Source organism: Rhinolophus sinicus, linkage group LG09, assembly GCF_036562045.2.
Source record: "Rhinolophus sinicus isolate RSC01 linkage group LG09, ASM3656204v1, whole genome shotgun sequence".
In the NCBI taxonomy this organism is placed as follows: domain Eukaryota; kingdom Metazoa; phylum Chordata; class Mammalia; order Chiroptera; family Rhinolophidae; genus Rhinolophus; species Rhinolophus sinicus.
The window spans coordinates 93,869,578-93,887,445 of NC_133758.1; the positions used below are offsets into that span (position 1 = coordinate 93,869,578).

Consider the following 17,868-nt stretch of genomic DNA (forward strand, 5'->3'; position numbering starts at 1 on the left):
GGATTAAGAAGTACAAACTGATTCTTACAAAGTAGTCATGGGGAGGTAAAGTAAAACATAGAGAATAAAGTCAGTAATATGGCAATAACTATGCATAGTGCCAGGTGGGTAATAGACTAGTCAGGGAGATCACTTCTTAAATTATATAAATATCTTAAATTATACAAATATCTAACCACTAGGCTGTACACTTGAAATTAGTATGGAATAATACTGAATGTCAAAATACGTAAAATTTGAAAAAAATAAACAAAAAGCATCTGTAAGGTGAAAACCTTATTTGGCTACCATTCCAAGAATATTTCCCTTTAATAAATTAATTGTTCTCTTCTGTGCCTGATTAACTTTTAGGACTAACCCTGTGTGTGTGTGTGTGTGTGTGTGTGTGTGTGTGTGTGTGTGTGTGTAAATCAAAACAAACAGAAAAAGTGCATGATTCTTACAAATGTCTAATATTGTCAGTGATGTGTATGTGTGTGGAGAGTTTACATGCATATTTTTAGTAAGGATTAATAAGTGCTTCCAAAATGGATTATATTTACCAATAGTAGAATTTCCTCAGTTGTAATGATGTGTTTACATGTCTGTCTACACCTACTCCTTTAAAGCAGGCTACAAAGTTTTGGGTATCATCACACTTTAAATACTAGGATGTTCTGTATAGTCACTTGTGCTTGGAGTCATTTGTATGCTTTATTTGCAAAGGAGCAGGACAAGGAGCTTAATAACTTTGTTTTTGTCAATATTGTCAAAATGTTACATGATTACTGCTCTATTGTTTTGAAGGCAGATGAGGTAAGATATTGAATAAATAATGTCTCAATTCCCATCTTCAACTTGCTTCTTATTAATAGTATTTTGAAAATATAATTGCTTCCGGAATGCCTCCAAAATAATTACAAATATACCATGAAATAAAATAATACAGTTATTAATAAACCATTTAAAATATATGAAAGTGCTCAGTCTATCAAAGTGTGAATACAATGTAAATTTACTATTATAATACAGTTATAGCTATGTTGTAGATATATAAGCTCCTATGTTCAAAATAAACAAGAATGGAAATATATCAAAACATATCAAAATATTAATGACAGTTATCTCTAGATAGTGATATTATGGGTAATTGTCTTTCCTGTATTTTCCATATTTTTAAACCAATAAACTGCAGTGTTTTAAAGAAAACCAGAATGTATTGTTACCATATTTTAGATTAAACTATTCTCACCTTTCATGTTTTTCTATATATGTCACAATGTCAGTCTCGATTATTCTCACACAGAAGATGCTAGGATTACTACCCTTTATCTCTTTAGAATATTCTATAACAGAGAAATTAATGATTACTTCATGATTACACTATAAATCAAACTCTATATGTACTTTCTTAAGCTTTGTGTTTTCCATGTAAATTATTTACACTGTATCTATTCTCAAAGCAGCAAAAATTGAAAAAGTTTGATTTCATCTTCAAATTTTAGAGGTAATATGTTCTAAAGTGTTGGTCATAATGATTTTTAAAAAATTGTTATATAAGAAGCAGACATTATTTTCCTTATTAAAATATTTGTACAGCTACATTTTACTTATGAAAATTAAGTATTGAAAATTATTTATTCTTAGGATAGAGTTGATTTATTAAATATAAAATATTAGGAACATAAAGCACAGATCTAACCTGCACTCAAAACATAACTAACAAATAAAATCTGATATTAAATGCTTAATACAACCACAAAGTTAATTCTATATATTTTATAATTTTGGAATATATGCAGTTACACGTGTCAAGTTAAGGCTACAAAAATATGTATTTTCAGATTTTAGGCCACTGATGCTTTAAATTTGCATAGTTAGTATTTTCTTAGTTTAATTCTAACTTAATCACTAGTTTCTTAAGAGAAGAAAGAATGCAAATTATTTACTTATGAAACAGGAAGCTTAACAAGTGGCTCAAATATTGTAATCCCAAATGAATTACTAAAAGAAAGACATGATAGAATTGTTTAGTGTTGCATGAAAGCTAGGCTTAAATATCATGTAACTTAATCAATTCTTAATATTTTTAAAAAGCTTTGCTTTATATATTCTATAAAGTGATTTTGTCTAGACAAGGAAATGATCAGCTATTTTTGTCAAAGTTTTCTTTATTAAAATGAAATGATTAGATATGTTAGTTGTCTTTGCTCTGAGACTCCATTACAGTTTTATTACAATGGAAACAAACAAAAAACCCATTCACTATTATTCTTGTTATTATTTAAAATTCCCTATACAGTTGGACAGGGCACAAAAATTTAGTCTTAAAGGCATACTTTGTTTTTTTTCTAGAGGACAAATGCTTTACAGATTAAAGTATTATTATAGAACATCCCCTACAGATTTCACTAGCACTTTCATGATCATGGTATTGTTTTCTAAAATTGAAAATCACTGAAATATTTACAGCATAAGAAATAGTTAATGCTGTTTTCATAAAATGCAAATATCAAAGTTGTGTTTGCAATAAAGAATTTCAGTGTGGCTATAAATTTACATTTGTATTTTTTATAGTCAGTTTATTATTAAGTTCATACTATATTGTTGAACAAAGTATAACAGTTACAAAATCACAATGGCTTAAACAGGCATGAAAGTCCAGACTGATGAGGTGCTCTGCATGTCAGACACTCAGGCTCCTTGTCTCTTATTTCTCTGACATACCCAGGGTGGGCTCCTCCTCCTCAGGGTCCAAAACAACTCACCACCAAATTCATAGCCTAACCTTTAACAAAGTGGGTGTGGCAGGTAGTGGACAGCACAATACTTCCTTTTAAGGGCACATTTTAGAAATTGCACCCATTACCTTTTAATGTATATTATTGGCCGTAATTTAATCTTAGAGCTAGAGCTCGCTGCCAGGGAGACTGGAAAATGTAGACTTCACTCTGGGAGGCTATGTGACCAATTACAAATAAGGAACTCTGTCTCCACCAAAGAACAGAAGAATATATACTGGGAGAAACCCAGTAGCTTTTGCATAAGCTCTGAAAGTCTAGTCTCTGAAAGATTGCAATGGTTAAAAGAATACTGACACATAGTATCTTTTCTTGAGTTAGACACTTAGACTGAACATCATTATTTTGAATTTTAACTAATATATGCTTGTTATAGCATCAAAGTCAGGTGTCAATTTCGGAATCTTTTCAAACCATGAAAGAGGGGGGCCTTAACTAGAGCAAGACAGCTAAATTTTGTTGGTTGGCTACAGCAAAGACTCAAAAAATGTCATAGAAACACTCCTGAGTCTGTTCAGTGATAAAGTATATTATAAGAACTCAGTTACTAAAAGTATTAGTATTAACATTATTTTTAATAGTTAGTATTTAGTTAGTTAGTTACATTTTATATCTTTGCTTATTATTCATCCTTACATTTCAGTCATTTTTCTAGAATTACTTTTCTTCCACCTAAAAGACATATTTAAGAAGTTCCATTAAGAAGTTTGTTATTGGCAAATGTCTTATGTGTGAAATGTATTTTGCCTTTATTTTTCATAGATAATTTTGTGGTTATAGAGTTCTAGGTTGATAGTTATTTTCTCTCAGCACATTGAAGATATTATTTCCATGATTTCTACTAGTTTTCAAAGCAGCTGTTACAAAGTCAGCCATCTAACGATTGTTACTTTAGGTATTCTGAATCTTTTCTCTGGGTATTAAATCCTTAAGACTACTAATAACACTGTTATTTGATGCAGATTTAGAACTATTTCCTAGTTATATTATATCACTCACTTGAATTGTGGTCTCCTGTATTAAGAAGAATAATAGTAAATACCATCTATTTAGCACTTACCATGAGCTCGATGCAGTTGTAGAAACACCCCACAGTATTTATCTCTTTAGTTTTTCACAAGAATTTATTGAGGTAGATATTCTTTTTATCTCCATTTTTGCAGGAGGAGCAGTGGCTCCTGAAGTTTAGATAACCTCCACCAGATCACAGAGCTAGTAAGTGAGAGGGTAGGAGAGAAAAGACTGGAGTCACCTAAGCAGCATAAATATGGCTCAGGTGAGAATGACCTATGGTCATTTCACCTGAGAAGGTCATTTTCACCTTAGAAGGTGAAAGCCATTTGTAGAAGGCGCAGCCACTTGCAACTCTGGCAGCTAAGCTAGAACTACATTTCCCAGAATCCAATTTTCTATCCGCTTCCAGGTTAGTGTTAGCAGAAGGAGGGGTTTGTGGGAGAGTTAGAAGGCGGGAGTGAAGAAGCCCGTCATTACTTTCCTAAGGTCATCCAATTAGCCATGGTGAGAATGTTAGGCAGAGGTGCCTGCCTGTACATTCAAGTTTCCTTTGCTATACCTTGCTCGATGTCCCACTCTTCTCCTGCCAGGCTGCAGGCCTGTTGACAAACAACAAATCCAACCCCACCTCCCATCCCAACAGATGGCAGAGGCAACAGTCGTGCAAAGACTTCTCTTGGCTCCCCTTCACCTTCCCTGCCCTACTCCCTTACCTGGACAAGTCTGCCGTTCTCAATTCCCCGGCCAGTTAACACCATTCTATCCAAGCCCAGACTCAGGAGAGATGGCCTCCAAATCCTTTTTCTAAGCTTTATTTCTCTGGGCCTTTCACACTTGTGTACAATCTAACCCTCTAATACAGTAAGTCCTCACTTAACATCTTTGATATGTTCTAGGAAACTGCAACTTGAAGCAAAATGACTTGTAACAAAACCAACTTTCCCATTTGCTAATGATATAAACAAGAGTTAAGTTCCTACAGCATACTTTGGTCACAATAACATCACCAAAGTTCTAAATAAAGACCCAAAACACTCCTAATATTTAACATTGAAATAAATGTGAGCTATACATGCATTTAAGAAAGGTGACTACAAACAAATTAGATTATTTTCAAACCTGCTGATTCTAGTTCATGGGTGAGGGTGGTCAGAGCCTCTCCAGGTGGCTCAGGGAGTGAGGCAGAACCAACCCTGGACAGGACATCCTTCCATCGCAGAGCACACTCACACCCACATCCAGAATCACTCAGCCCGGGACAATGTAGACACACCAATCCCCCTCACGTGCACAGCTTTAAGATGTGAGAGGAAACTGGAGGACCTGGAGAAAATCCACGCAGACATGGGGAGAACATGCCGAAAATGGCTCCAGCCAAAATTGATTATTTTTTCTCATCAGTGTTATAATGAAATGAGGCTGAAGGAAAAGACATTATGCCAGGACCTGCTGTATATCTGTTATTGCATAATACTCATAATGATTCTATATCCCTAATTGAACCCTGACTGAACCCAGAGGGGATATAGTATTAAACTACCGCTCAAGGGCAGTGTTTCAATAAACTTTGTTGTGTGTGCTCATTAAAATGAAGATTCTGGGCCCCTGTCATAGAGATTCTGGGGCAAGGCCAGATTCTGACTTTTATGGGCTCTAGGCACTTTTGCCTTCAGTGCACCCCTTTATCCATAAAAATATTAAACACGATGTTTTACAACTGTTGGTATGAAGGCAAATATAATCCAAGCTAGATTATATTTATTTAATTTTGATTTTAAACAAAATTGGAACATTTTCTTGGATCCTAGAATTATTGTGGACCCTAGAAACTGCGTCTACTAGGGCTAATGGAGAAGCTGGCCCTGTTACTAGGTTTAGAGAGAGGCAAGAATACATATTTTAGTAAATCTCCCTTGGAGAAGCACTGCTTGAGCATATGCATGCATCAGGATCTCAGGAAAGCTCTGTGATCACATTGTTAAAGGATAAACAACAAAAACAAACTTCAGATGGAAGGCAACACATTTGTGGGGAAAATACTTTTTAAAACATATAACAACAAAACCTAGCCCTGAAAAATACAACAGATGTCTCACCCTATGCCTTATGCTTATAACACATCTAATATTTGAATTTTTGTTTCTTCCCATGCATTGGTTTTATAATAGAATCAAATAGCAATATTGCTATAGAAAATAGTTCTGTATCAATGAATATCTTATAAGCCTCTCTGAGACTTAATGTCCAAAAGCAAAGGAAAGTTACGATAAACTAGGCCCATTCATAAAACAGAATTTTCCAGTCTGCTGGGTTTATGAAGCTCTGGCATAAAATTGATTTGCCTTTATTTGCTTCCTGTCTCTGAATTAAATTTTAATTTCCTTTCTTGAGGGAAATAAATTTTATAATATATTCCAGGGCTTAGGACAGTGCTTTGTTGATGGGACTCCTTAAGAAACACTAAAGACAAAAACCAAGAATACAAGTAAATTTGCTTTATTTGTCTCTAAAAATAAATGCAAAATGCTGAGCAAAGGCAAAATGTTCAGGATTGCATGATGGTTTATGTTTGTTTGTTTATTTGTTTGTGTTTGTGAAACTATATATATATTATCTTAAGTAATTTATATGTGTATTTGATTATATTTTCTTTGTATTGATTCCCATCAACACCCATCTATTACCACTAAGGTCCCTCAAAAATAACTAACTTTTTGTACTTAATGAACAAAGAAAAATTTTGAGGTAGACTGTAAAAATACATTTCTAGTTATTTGTTGTGTAGGCTGGGAAATGAGATAAAACTATGATGAGTCAAAGTTTGCAGACTTTGGTTGAAATGAACTTTTCAAAATATCTCAAGGTTTAACTCTGAAAAGAGTCTTTAAGCTTTAAAGAATGGCTGGAAGACACAGGAGAGATTGATTGCTTTGTTTTCAATTCTTCTGCTGAGATTCTACTTCTTCTGTTTTTTCTCACTACATGCTCCCAGGGAACATTTCCAGGACTTAAAAAGAGCAGAGGGTTAGTGCATTCTCCCTTTGCTCATCCTTAGTAAGAATGCATGTTGAAAAAAAAAAAAAAAAAGCAACTTATCTTTGCCTTTCCTAGGGAAAACATGAATCAGATCGGAAGCAAAAAGCTCTAAAGGAATGAGCACAACACATATAAAACTGGAATCTGACATCAGTCTGAGCTGTGTCTCTAACTGTCCTAATAGGTAGAGAATATTGACCTACTGCACAGTGGGGAAGGATAATGCTTTCAGAGGTTTTCCAGTTGTCCCAAATTTAGTTTTTCTTTTCTTTTCTTTTCTTTTTGTTTTATAGTAAAATTATATTACTTTGCTAATTATCAGAAAAAATGTTACAAAGTAAACCATAAATTAGATTGTCTACATATAATGTACAGAATACATGAAAAGAAAGCAGTAGAGGAAAAAAGACTATGTCCAAGTATCATTTAATTGGTTATCCTGGTGTGATAATGCAGAGAACTTTGTAGATGTAAGAAACTTAACTGCTGATGGTTTGCTAGATCATGTCCATCAGAAACAGTCTTGATGTATGAATTCTTGAGTCTAGCTTTTCTCATAGAACATGGTTATCATGTCATAAAGGTGTTAGAAATATTAAAAATATCATTATGTATTTTCAGACACATTCTTCAATTTTAAGATTAAAATCCTCATTTACTGTTTCGGTTATCAAAATCTGCTGCCTATTGATTTAACATATTTAGAGTTGAGAACATTTTTCATAGAAACCTCAAGTGATAGAGACAGAGGTTTCTTGAATACTTTCCTGATTCCTAGGGGAAATGACAATAAGTGACAACAAAACTAATTTAAAACTAGTATTTAAATTAGACCTACTTTGATCTCTGACCTCTTCCTCACCATTACTTCCCAAGATATTCCTGAAATGCAAGATTAGAAAATGAATGAAGTCAGGGAAGTAAAGTAAAATGTACAGCACAAGTTGACAAGTGTATGTTAAGTGCAATTTAAACATTTATTTTATAAGCATTATGAATCACAAGAGTTATTTTTATCTTTTTGTTTTTTTACATCCCAAAGTGATCTAACAAAATGGAATGCTGTTTTACTTTTCTTAAAGAGGTTGCTTTTATCACATGTAGAAAACAATTTTTGGCATAGTTCTCAACTTCACAACGATTTTCCTCAGATCTAACCTTCCATACCAAAAATCTCATGAAGAAGGGTACCTAGAAGCTGTGTTTACACATGTGACTGCATCATCTGTGCCATATTGGTTATGCTAGGAGTGGACATTTGATCCGATAAAATGGAAATTGAGGTCAGCAGATATTTTGCACCAGATCTCTGTAGGTGGGTGGTACTGAGGTGATAAAAATTTGGTAACTGAGGAACTTGTGTGTAGAGAAAGAAGTAAAGTCGAACTAGAGAGAGGACAATGTAGGAGATGTAAAAGAGCAGTTGTAATGAGATATACTGCCTTAAAGGAAGAAAAAACACACACAAAAAAACAGAAATCAAAGAATGAGTCCCTGGATTCTCTAGTTCCCTCACTTCCATCTTAAATTCCCTGTACACTCTTGACTCTGCACTTTCATAAGATAATGCTGTTTCCTCAAAATAAATCTTCATTTTGTATAAGCGTATTCTAAGCATGTTTCTATAATATTAATATAAAACCAAAGTATCTCTAAGCCATCGTCCCATAATTACTAATTGCAAAGACTGGCCACAAAAGCATTTTAATTTAAATATTTTAATACCCATTCAATAGCAAATGTTTTATTTATTTTTTCCTATATCAGTTATCCATGATACCAAATTGAGCTGCATTTACAGGCATAAGTAATAAACCATATGTTCATAGGTAGGATGGTGATTTTCTGATCATGCTGCCTGCTCATATTTCCAAAACAAACAATCAAATAACAAATTAATAACCAAAATTAATGGAGTACAAAATGTTTTTTTGTTTGTTTGTTTGTTTTTTAAAAATATTGATTTTTGTGCTGTGGAGGCTGCAAAGAAAAAATAATGCAATTCACACAAGAACACATCATTTTTCAATAACAGACTATCTCTGACATGTGAAAAGTAGTGATATAGCTATTCAGTAAATTTTTAAAAATGTTCAAAGGAGGATGGATTTAAGCATACAAATAGCTCCATCTAATTTTCTGGAAGAATCACATCATACAATAATATAAGCATCTTTCTGAGAATTCATTATACAATATTTGGACTTGGAAGTAATTCCAAATTGTTTGAGTGGACTTTTCACAATTATTTCTCCTTCCATAAGGCTAGATAATTGCTTGGTATGTCACTAAGTATTTTTAGCTGTAAGTAACATAAATCAGTTCGGCTGAATTAAACAGGATTTATCAAAGGACACTAAATAATACATAGCATTATAAGAAGTGCTGAAAAACTAATATTAGAGATGACATAGCCAAGAATAATGCTCAAAACTGTACTGGAGAACTGAGCTAGCGAGGACACTGCCTCCACCCCCAGCCACTGCAAGCTGTGGCTCCTTTAGCCAAAAAGGCCGCTGTGTTACCTAGCAATCATCACAGTCAACTCTTTTCTAGCTCAGGAACTCAAGTTTCCTTGCATCCTGCTTCTTTGTGTAGCTTCTGCTTCTTTGCAACACCGGCACCCAATTGTGTGGCAGAGCATAGAACCCGTAGTGCTGCAGACTCTGGTTACACAGGGCATGACACCCAGTGCCAGCTGCACTGACCTCAGTAAAGATACAGGTCATTACCGTGCACAGGTAGCCTTAGGCTCAGTTAGACACATGCACAGCTTGACTTTGGCGTTAAACTATGCCTAGCATACCTACTGCAGGAGAGAGATCCTCAGCATATGATGGCAGCTCTCACTCAAAAGCCCATATAAGCAGATGCAACAGAAGTAAGGATTCAAGAAAAGCAAAAAGCAAAAAAAAAAAAAAAAAGAAAAAGCAAAAAACACTCCCCCTGCCCCCCCAAACCCACAAAAAACAAAGGGATCCTTTATAGGCCTTTTAGACATTGATCGGTATATCAATGTTTCCTGTTTTCAAACTGCAAAGCATTAATGAGGTCTTAAGCTTAAAATTCTTAAGGCACCATTGAGTTAGCCAGTATTTGCTGCTCAAAATGTTAACATTTGTACAGAGCCAAGAAAGTAACTGTAGAAAGTTAGCTATGGATTCGAGGGCTTGTCCACAGGTTTGAGTACACCCCTCACCACATGGTCGCCATTTGGTTCTACAATGGTTAGGAGGCTATATCAGAAGATTCTTTTCCGAGGAGGCAGGCTATTTTTAAGCCCAAGTTGCTATTTTCATAGCGAGAAGGAAAGTAGAAACAGTTCCTAAGACACAGGACTAAAACTGCTCGCAAGAGAGTATACTTTCTCTGTCACTAGATGGAGCCCACACTCAGGTCCGTTTGGGGGTGTCCGAACCAGAGTCAAAAGCAACAGAAGAATTAAAATGCTTTACATATGTTGGATGTGTAAGAAAGGAGCCTAAAATAAACCTGGTGATTGGGGATGTCTTCGTGCAAATCTCTAAACTTTGCAAGAGGATGGCTATATCTCAATGCCCTTCTCACTGAAGAAATTCTCATAGGTATTGTTAAAGAGAAAACCACAGGCCCAAAATCGCATCATTTGTGCTCATGCCTATGATACCAAACCTAAATTTAATAATTGACCAATCTGCTGTTTCAACCTCTCTCAGAAACATAATTTTTAATCAACTAGTCTAGAATTTTCTGGTGAAGCACCAGTCAGGTAGTCAGTTACCCGGGCCCTCTCCATCCCCCATAGAAAAAAGAGGCAATCTTAATGATAAAAACCCTTGACATTTCCATTTCCTCCCCCTCAAAAAAAGATGTCCGGGGCTAAAAATACTCTTTTCTTTTGTAAATATCTCCTTTGCCCCACTCTTTTTTCTATAAAACCCTTCCATTTTGTACAACTCTTCAGAATGTCCTTCTAGTTGCTAAACGAGAATTTGTTCCGTTGAGTTTTGTTTTTTAAACAGCTGTGCACAACAGCATTGTTGGAAATAATATGAACTAGACAATGGAAAAGGAGATACTTTTCTATGGTCTAGTTGGATTAATTAATATATGCTCTGACTTAGGTCAGAGCCTTCTGGAAGAGTTGTTCTAGGGGCAAAATAAATTTGCCTGTCAGTGGGGACAGGAGGATAGTCAGAGGAGCAGTGATTGGTATGGGGAGAGAAGCTTCACGAAGGTGGGCACAGACCTTGCTGGAGGCACAGCTTATGTCCTTTCCTAAAGGAGGACACAAAATCCCTGAGTGACTCCAGGGGAGGGGCTGGTAAATGTCCTGTAAAAGGGCAGACAGTAAATATTTTTGGCTTTCAGGTCAGATGGTTTTTGCAATAACTAAGCAACTCTTCCAAATGTCATGCAAAAGCAGCCATAGACAAGATGAAAACAAATAAGTGTGGCCGTGGCTAATGAAACGTTATGTATGGGCACTGAAATTTGAATTTCATATAATTTTCATGTTACAAAATGCTATTCTTTTGAGTGTTTTTCAACCATTTTAAACACTGAAGCTCATGCTTATTTCTTGGGCTGTACCAAAAGAGGCAGCAGTGTGGAACAGCCCATCTTTTGCTGACTCCTGTACTAGGTTAAAAGGTAGGGTCAGTGGGGTGTGACAGGAGCTCTTTTTGTCCACCTGTGGTCTTCCCCTTTTTGATGAGGGGCCTCTGTCAAATTATATATCTGACCTCTTATTCCACCCCTTATTCCTTTTTATGGGTGTAGATTTACCAGATTAATTGATCATACCATTCATTCTTTAAGCAATTAAAGATACAAATTGCAGGTAGATTATGGGTAATTGGTGTCTATGGTTACTTCATTTAGCCAATGAGAATCAATAACCTCCGCAGATGTGTCCATTTGCATACTAAACTTTCCCTCCAGGAGGTTTATAAAAGACTTTGTTTTACTCCTCTCCAGGAAACCCATGTATCAGGTTAATTGACGCCATTCCCAGTCCAGATGGATGCTGGTTAGAACAAACCCATCATTTCCAAATCCAACAGTGACTGGTTCAAGAAACTTGGCTTAAGTCCAGTATCATCTGTACCGTGTTTCCCCAAAAATAAGACCTACCTGGACAATTAGCTCTAATGCGTCCTTGGGAGCAAAAATTAATATGACCTGGTCTTATTTTACTATATAAGACCAGGTCTTCTATAATATAATATAATATAATATAATATAATATAATATAATATAATATAATATAATATAATATAATATAATATAATATAATATAATATAATATAATATAATATAATATAATACAATGCTGGGTCTTATACTAATTTTTGCTCCAAAAGACGCATTAGAGCTGATTGTCCAGCTAGGTCTTATTTTCGGGGAAACACGGTAATATGTGATGGCAAACATTACTAGTTAGGGGTGGGCACAATGACCTGACTTGTCTCAAATATTTTATCCAAGGTTATGGGAAATGTTCTTCGTCTTCCCTGGATATAAATAAAAATATATGCTGCCATATAATTAATGCTGGCATCTATGCCGTTGCCCTGAGGGAAGCAAGGCGGAAAACAAGACTGGGATGCTGAGGACAGAGCAGATAGAGAGTGAAATGTTTCCAGTGTTCTGACTCATACATTAGGAGAATCCACCTTACATCTCTGTCTCTTGTTTTGTGACAAAACACATTTCTGTATTGTATACGATTCTGAAGCTTATAAATAAAATGAGCAACATAACGCGGACAAGAGGGCAACTTTACGTTGTCTTATTTTCTTCATTGTACAAGTAATATATGATTAAGATAGAAAAATACAGATAAACACAAAGAAAAACAGCTCAAGGGATTACCAAGTTTAGCATATTATAATGTCATTCCAGATGTCTCACTAGGCACACACACACACACACACACACACACACACACACACAAACAATTCCCATTCACAGAGACATACTACCCATGTTTATTTTTATTTTTAATATTTTGAAAATTTTAAATAGTTTCAGATTTACAGAAAAGCTGTACAGAAAAGTGCAGATTTCCCATATACTTCATACCCAGTTTACTATATTAGTATGGCATATTTATCACAATTAATAAACCAATATTGGTATGTTGTTTATTTATTTATTTTGTTCACAGGTTTATTATGAAAAACACTGCAGTGCCCTTGTGCAGTAACATGGTCGTACAGGAGAGGGAGAAAAACAGTTCTGTTCCAAACAACTCCCCAGGGTCTGACAATAACAAAGAACAACATGAGGCTGAGATTTGAGAAGGGAAATAAACTGAGTGCAGACAAATCGTACAATTAAATTAAGCGGTATCCCTGAAAATAAACAGAACGATTGATTTCAAAACTCACAAGTGGAGAGGAGGCCTTTGTACTTATTTTTTTAAATGTTCATTAAGCTCCAATGATTGTTTGCTGCTATCCTTATCTACAGTCATGCTGAGTAAAGCTATAGCTAAATGGAAGTTAAGTTGTATTCACAAGGTATTCATGTTACATCTTATGATCTGCAGTTCTCAGAGAAAGCAAAAGTGACTATAAATAGCATTGTGCCAGAAACTGGTTTCATGACCAACAGTGTTGCTTCAGCATGCAATGAACTGGGTCATTCTAAAGCGGTCACGACTGTTGATGACAAGAGGCTTTGTATTTTTATAGATCACATCTTTTGGTCTGGGTGAAAACAAGTTTTTTGAATGTTAACTATTCTCTGACACTTTGGATTTGCTGTTGCTCTTCCCATTTCCATTAGGTGAATATATGGTTCATGGCAATACTATACAAGTTTACAATTTCATTATAGGAAGCAGTCTGAGATACGAGGAGTAACATGTGGCTCGCCTCTGGGAGGTACTGGGTCAAACTGCAAGAAAGAGTATTTTAGAGTATCATCCAGTTCCATGATTGCAGCGTGGTGACCACAATGATAATTGTTTGGAGCACTGAAAATCATTACCACATTCCGGTCATGGCACCAGTTACATGATCAGCTGGTGAGCTCTAGACACCAACGTGAAACTATGCGTATGATTAAATGTCTCGAAAATTCCTTACCCAAAGATGTAACCAGCTCCTTGAGGAGATATACCCCAACCACTATGGTCATCTGGATATGACCACATCAAGTCACACATTGGAGCCTCATGGTGAACTTCTTGTAGGTGACCAAGTGCTCTGATGTGATCCAGTGTATCTATGGATGGTGAGAGGCCACCATGTAGACAGAAAATCTGCCCATCCACCAAAGCAGTGAGAGCAAGATAAACAGAAAGATCTGTAAATTATTTCCAAACATTTGCATTTCCATATTTCCTTAAACACTCACCATAGAAACCTTATACTTGTGTGATTTGTCTGCTCTCATGATTTCCTCGAAGAAAGGTGGTACATTCACGGTAACGAACCTTAAGAGCTACAAGCAGAGTAACTGTTTCAACTGAATACTATCCTCTGTCAACACAATCTTCCACAAACAAGTAATCTGGTGATTTGCCACCAGTTCTGAACAGTTCCATGAGATCATGAAATTGTCCACGCACATCTCTGCAGACGGTCACTGGACATCGAACCTCTTTTACGTTGGATTCTTTTGTCAGGGTTTCTTTAGCCTTCTAGCAGAGGCTCTTGGCCTGGGACTCGGAGACCTGCTTGCACTGGTCCAGCTCCTTGGGGAACATTTTCTCCTCTGTGATGCCACCCACGGGAACTGGCTGCCATTCTGCACAACTTACGTGCCACCGCCAGCACACCGGCCACAGGCACATGCAGCCACCAGTTTCCGGGGTACTTGGGGGGCTGCTGGAGGTTGCGCGGTGCCAGAGCAGCCAGTTCGCTCTCCCTGCGATGCTCCGCCACTGGCTGCAGCCCTCCTGCGATTTCCCTAGCCCCGGAGCTCAGCTCTCTGTAACCTTGACATGTTATTTTTAACTAAAGTCCGTACTGAATTCATATTTTCTTAGTTATGTTACCTAATGTCCTCTTTCTGTTCCAGGCTCCCACCCAGAATACCACATTCTTTGCAGGGGACAAGTCTCCTCAAGCTCCTCTTGGCCGTGATCGTTTCTGAGACTTTCTTTGTTTTTGAAGATCTTGAAGATACACTGATCAAGTATTGTGTGACATGTCACAAAATTTGGTTTGACTGACCTTTTTCTCGTGGTCAGACTGGGGTAATGATTTCTGGTCGGATGGTCACAGAGGTAAAGTGCCATCTTCATTATGTCACATCACATCGAGGGTATATACTATCAACATTATTTATCAATGTTGATGTTGACCTTGCTCACCTGCTGAATTAGTGTTTCACAGTGTAACGTACATTCTCCCTTTCCATACTGTACTCTGTGAAAGTCACTATGCACAGACTACACTAAGTTGTGGGGACTTAATTTCCACCTTCTTGATGGCAAATATCTACATAAATTATTTGGAATTCTGCACTACTGTCTATTCTCCCTCTGTAGTGATGTATAATGTATTTAAGCACCACTTTCTTTCATTAAGCAATTTTTAAATGTATTTCCATGTCAATAATGAAAATATTTGCATCATTATTTAATTTGTTGCCTACTATTTCACTATGTGTGTGTCTCTTAATTTATTTTTAAACACTTTCTTATCAATTAGCATTTAAATGATCTTCCTTTAACTATTATCAACACTGAAATACATATTAAGAAAATTGAGACATTCATGGGAAGTGTCATCTCACAGTCATGAGCTGAATTTAAAGAATGCCCCATATTGTGAAGAGATGAACTTTTTCAGAGATGGAGATACACCAAAATATCTAAGTAACCATCTCTATGGCCAAGCACTAGAGACCACATATGGAATGAGTATTGAGGGCCTGGGATAATTTTAAATTCGTAATTACATCTCAACAATGCAGTGAAAATTGCACTTTTTTTGGGCTCCAACACAAAGACATACCAGAGAGTTTTATTCATCACAGTAAGACTTGGAGGCACAGATGCTCCAGATTAAATTTGGTAATTAAATTTGATAGTTTGTAACCAAAAAATCCTAAATTAAATTATAGTCTTCATTGTAACACTTAGGATAGCTCCCCATTAGGAATGAGGAAGAAAGAAGTATCTGTGGCTACATTTTGGGCACAAAATTGCCAACATTTCAGACAGATCTAGGGAGCTGTCCACAGTGGTGTGCCCTAGATACCAACCAGCGAATCTCAGTAAGTAAATATCAGTGGGTACGGACGCATGGGTTAAACCATTTCAATTCAAGTTTCTTCCAGAGGCATCTCAAGGATCAGGTTGAAGACAATACATACTTATTTCATTACTTTCAGTCCCACAGAGAGTGCCAGAAGCGGGATTGCAATCATCACTTTTAGCCCTCAGTAAAGTGAGGAAGATTCATTGATCATGCCTGGTTTGACGAAAACATCAAGACTTAAAGAAAACCTGTCATTTGCCGCCACAGGCTGGAGAGAAGAATGACGCCCATCCAGAGTCCAGAACAGCTGGAGAGGAACAGACAGACAGGTGATGGACTGGGGAAGAGGAGGGTGCTCTGTTTTCTTCCTCCCCTTTGCACACAGAAACAAACGCTACTCAGTAAAAGATTTGTACTGAAACATCTTATCGTCAAAACCGATAGAGACAAATAACTTAGGTGAGAGGCAAATCTCTAAGATGAGGGCTTCTGAAATAATTGTATCCTATTACATCTGCTTAAGAAGTAGACTCTTTAAAACTTCTCCTTTTATATGTATTTTTTAACTGATTTTGATTTTTTACCTTAGTGCTATTGAATAAAGCTTTTTGTATCACTCCAGAAAGGCCAAATGCATGCAAAGGAGCTCATTCAAAGAATATCCCTGTATGGATTAAAAACACACACAAAAAAAACCAAAACAAATAACAAAAACATGGCATATCGCATTTTATATGAAGGGAGAAAAAAATATTTTTATGAAATAAATGTTTCATCTCTTGGTCTTTCATATAGTTTTGACTCAAAAATTTTAAAGCCATATTGATTTCTTACACCCATGAGTATGATCAATTCTCTGTAAAGCAAGTTGAAATTAAGCTATATATCTGGCCTGAAATTCAAAATAAAACTATGAATAGAATGGTCAAATAAATGTGAATATAACATAACAAAAATATAAGCGAAATACAAAATAGATAAATGTGGAAATAATATATTGTAGTACTCACGATTATAGAACCATGGCCACGTAAAAACAGCATGGCTAAAAAAGCAAAAAAAATGGATAAGTAATGGAAAGGGAGTTGGAAGTTTAAGTTTACAAAATTCTTTATTTTGCCTAGCAAAAAGCCAATAAATGCTGTATAAATTTGAAAATGTAGTTTAAGGAAAAAAATTGTTTTTATTGACATTTCTTTAATATAATCTTCATTTTTTTCCCTTTTACATTTAAATCAGATCTATCTTTAGGAGTTAATATCTTTTAGAGTAAATAAACATTTATTTAAAACTCTGCAATTCCTTGGGCTTTATTTCAGTTTATCTTAATTCTGTAAATGTCATGGTAACTTCAACACATTTTAAATTTTAAGATAACATGAAGAATATGATCACATTTGATCTTGCTTATTTATACTGTGTTTATTAGATGCGAGAAGTCTGAAATGTTTTTAAAATATTGATGACAAGTGCAATTTGATAGTAGCATTTGGGGGATTGTTACTTCCTTTTAAAAAAAATTAGGTACTTTTATGTATCTCTTAAATTTCTAAAATTAATATTTCCCCCAAATACATATATGTATATAAGTATAAATAAATAGATGCATGTGTCACAACTTTTGTATATACACCTCCATAGATATATAAATACATAAAGTCTAGTAATATAAAGTTAACAGTTTTTGCCTGGGGAGTAATATTATGGGAGGGTAAAGAGGAATTACCATTTTTTACACTATTTGCATTTGTACAGTAATCCCATATTGCTTTTATATTTTAAATGTCTAACTTTTAATCAAGAAAAGAGAGAAGTTAAATTTTAAGGAAAGTTATTTT

At 35.5% G+C, this 17,868-nt stretch overlaps 1 pseudogene; it reads right to left on the bottom strand.

Annotated features, from left to right (window-relative positions):
• Nucleotides 1-12,801: 12,801 nt before the first annotated feature.
• Nucleotides 12,802-16,686, bottom strand: LOC109445099 (serine/threonine-protein phosphatase 2A catalytic subunit alpha isoform; annotated as a pseudogene).
• Nucleotides 16,687-17,868: the final 1,182 nt, after the last annotated feature.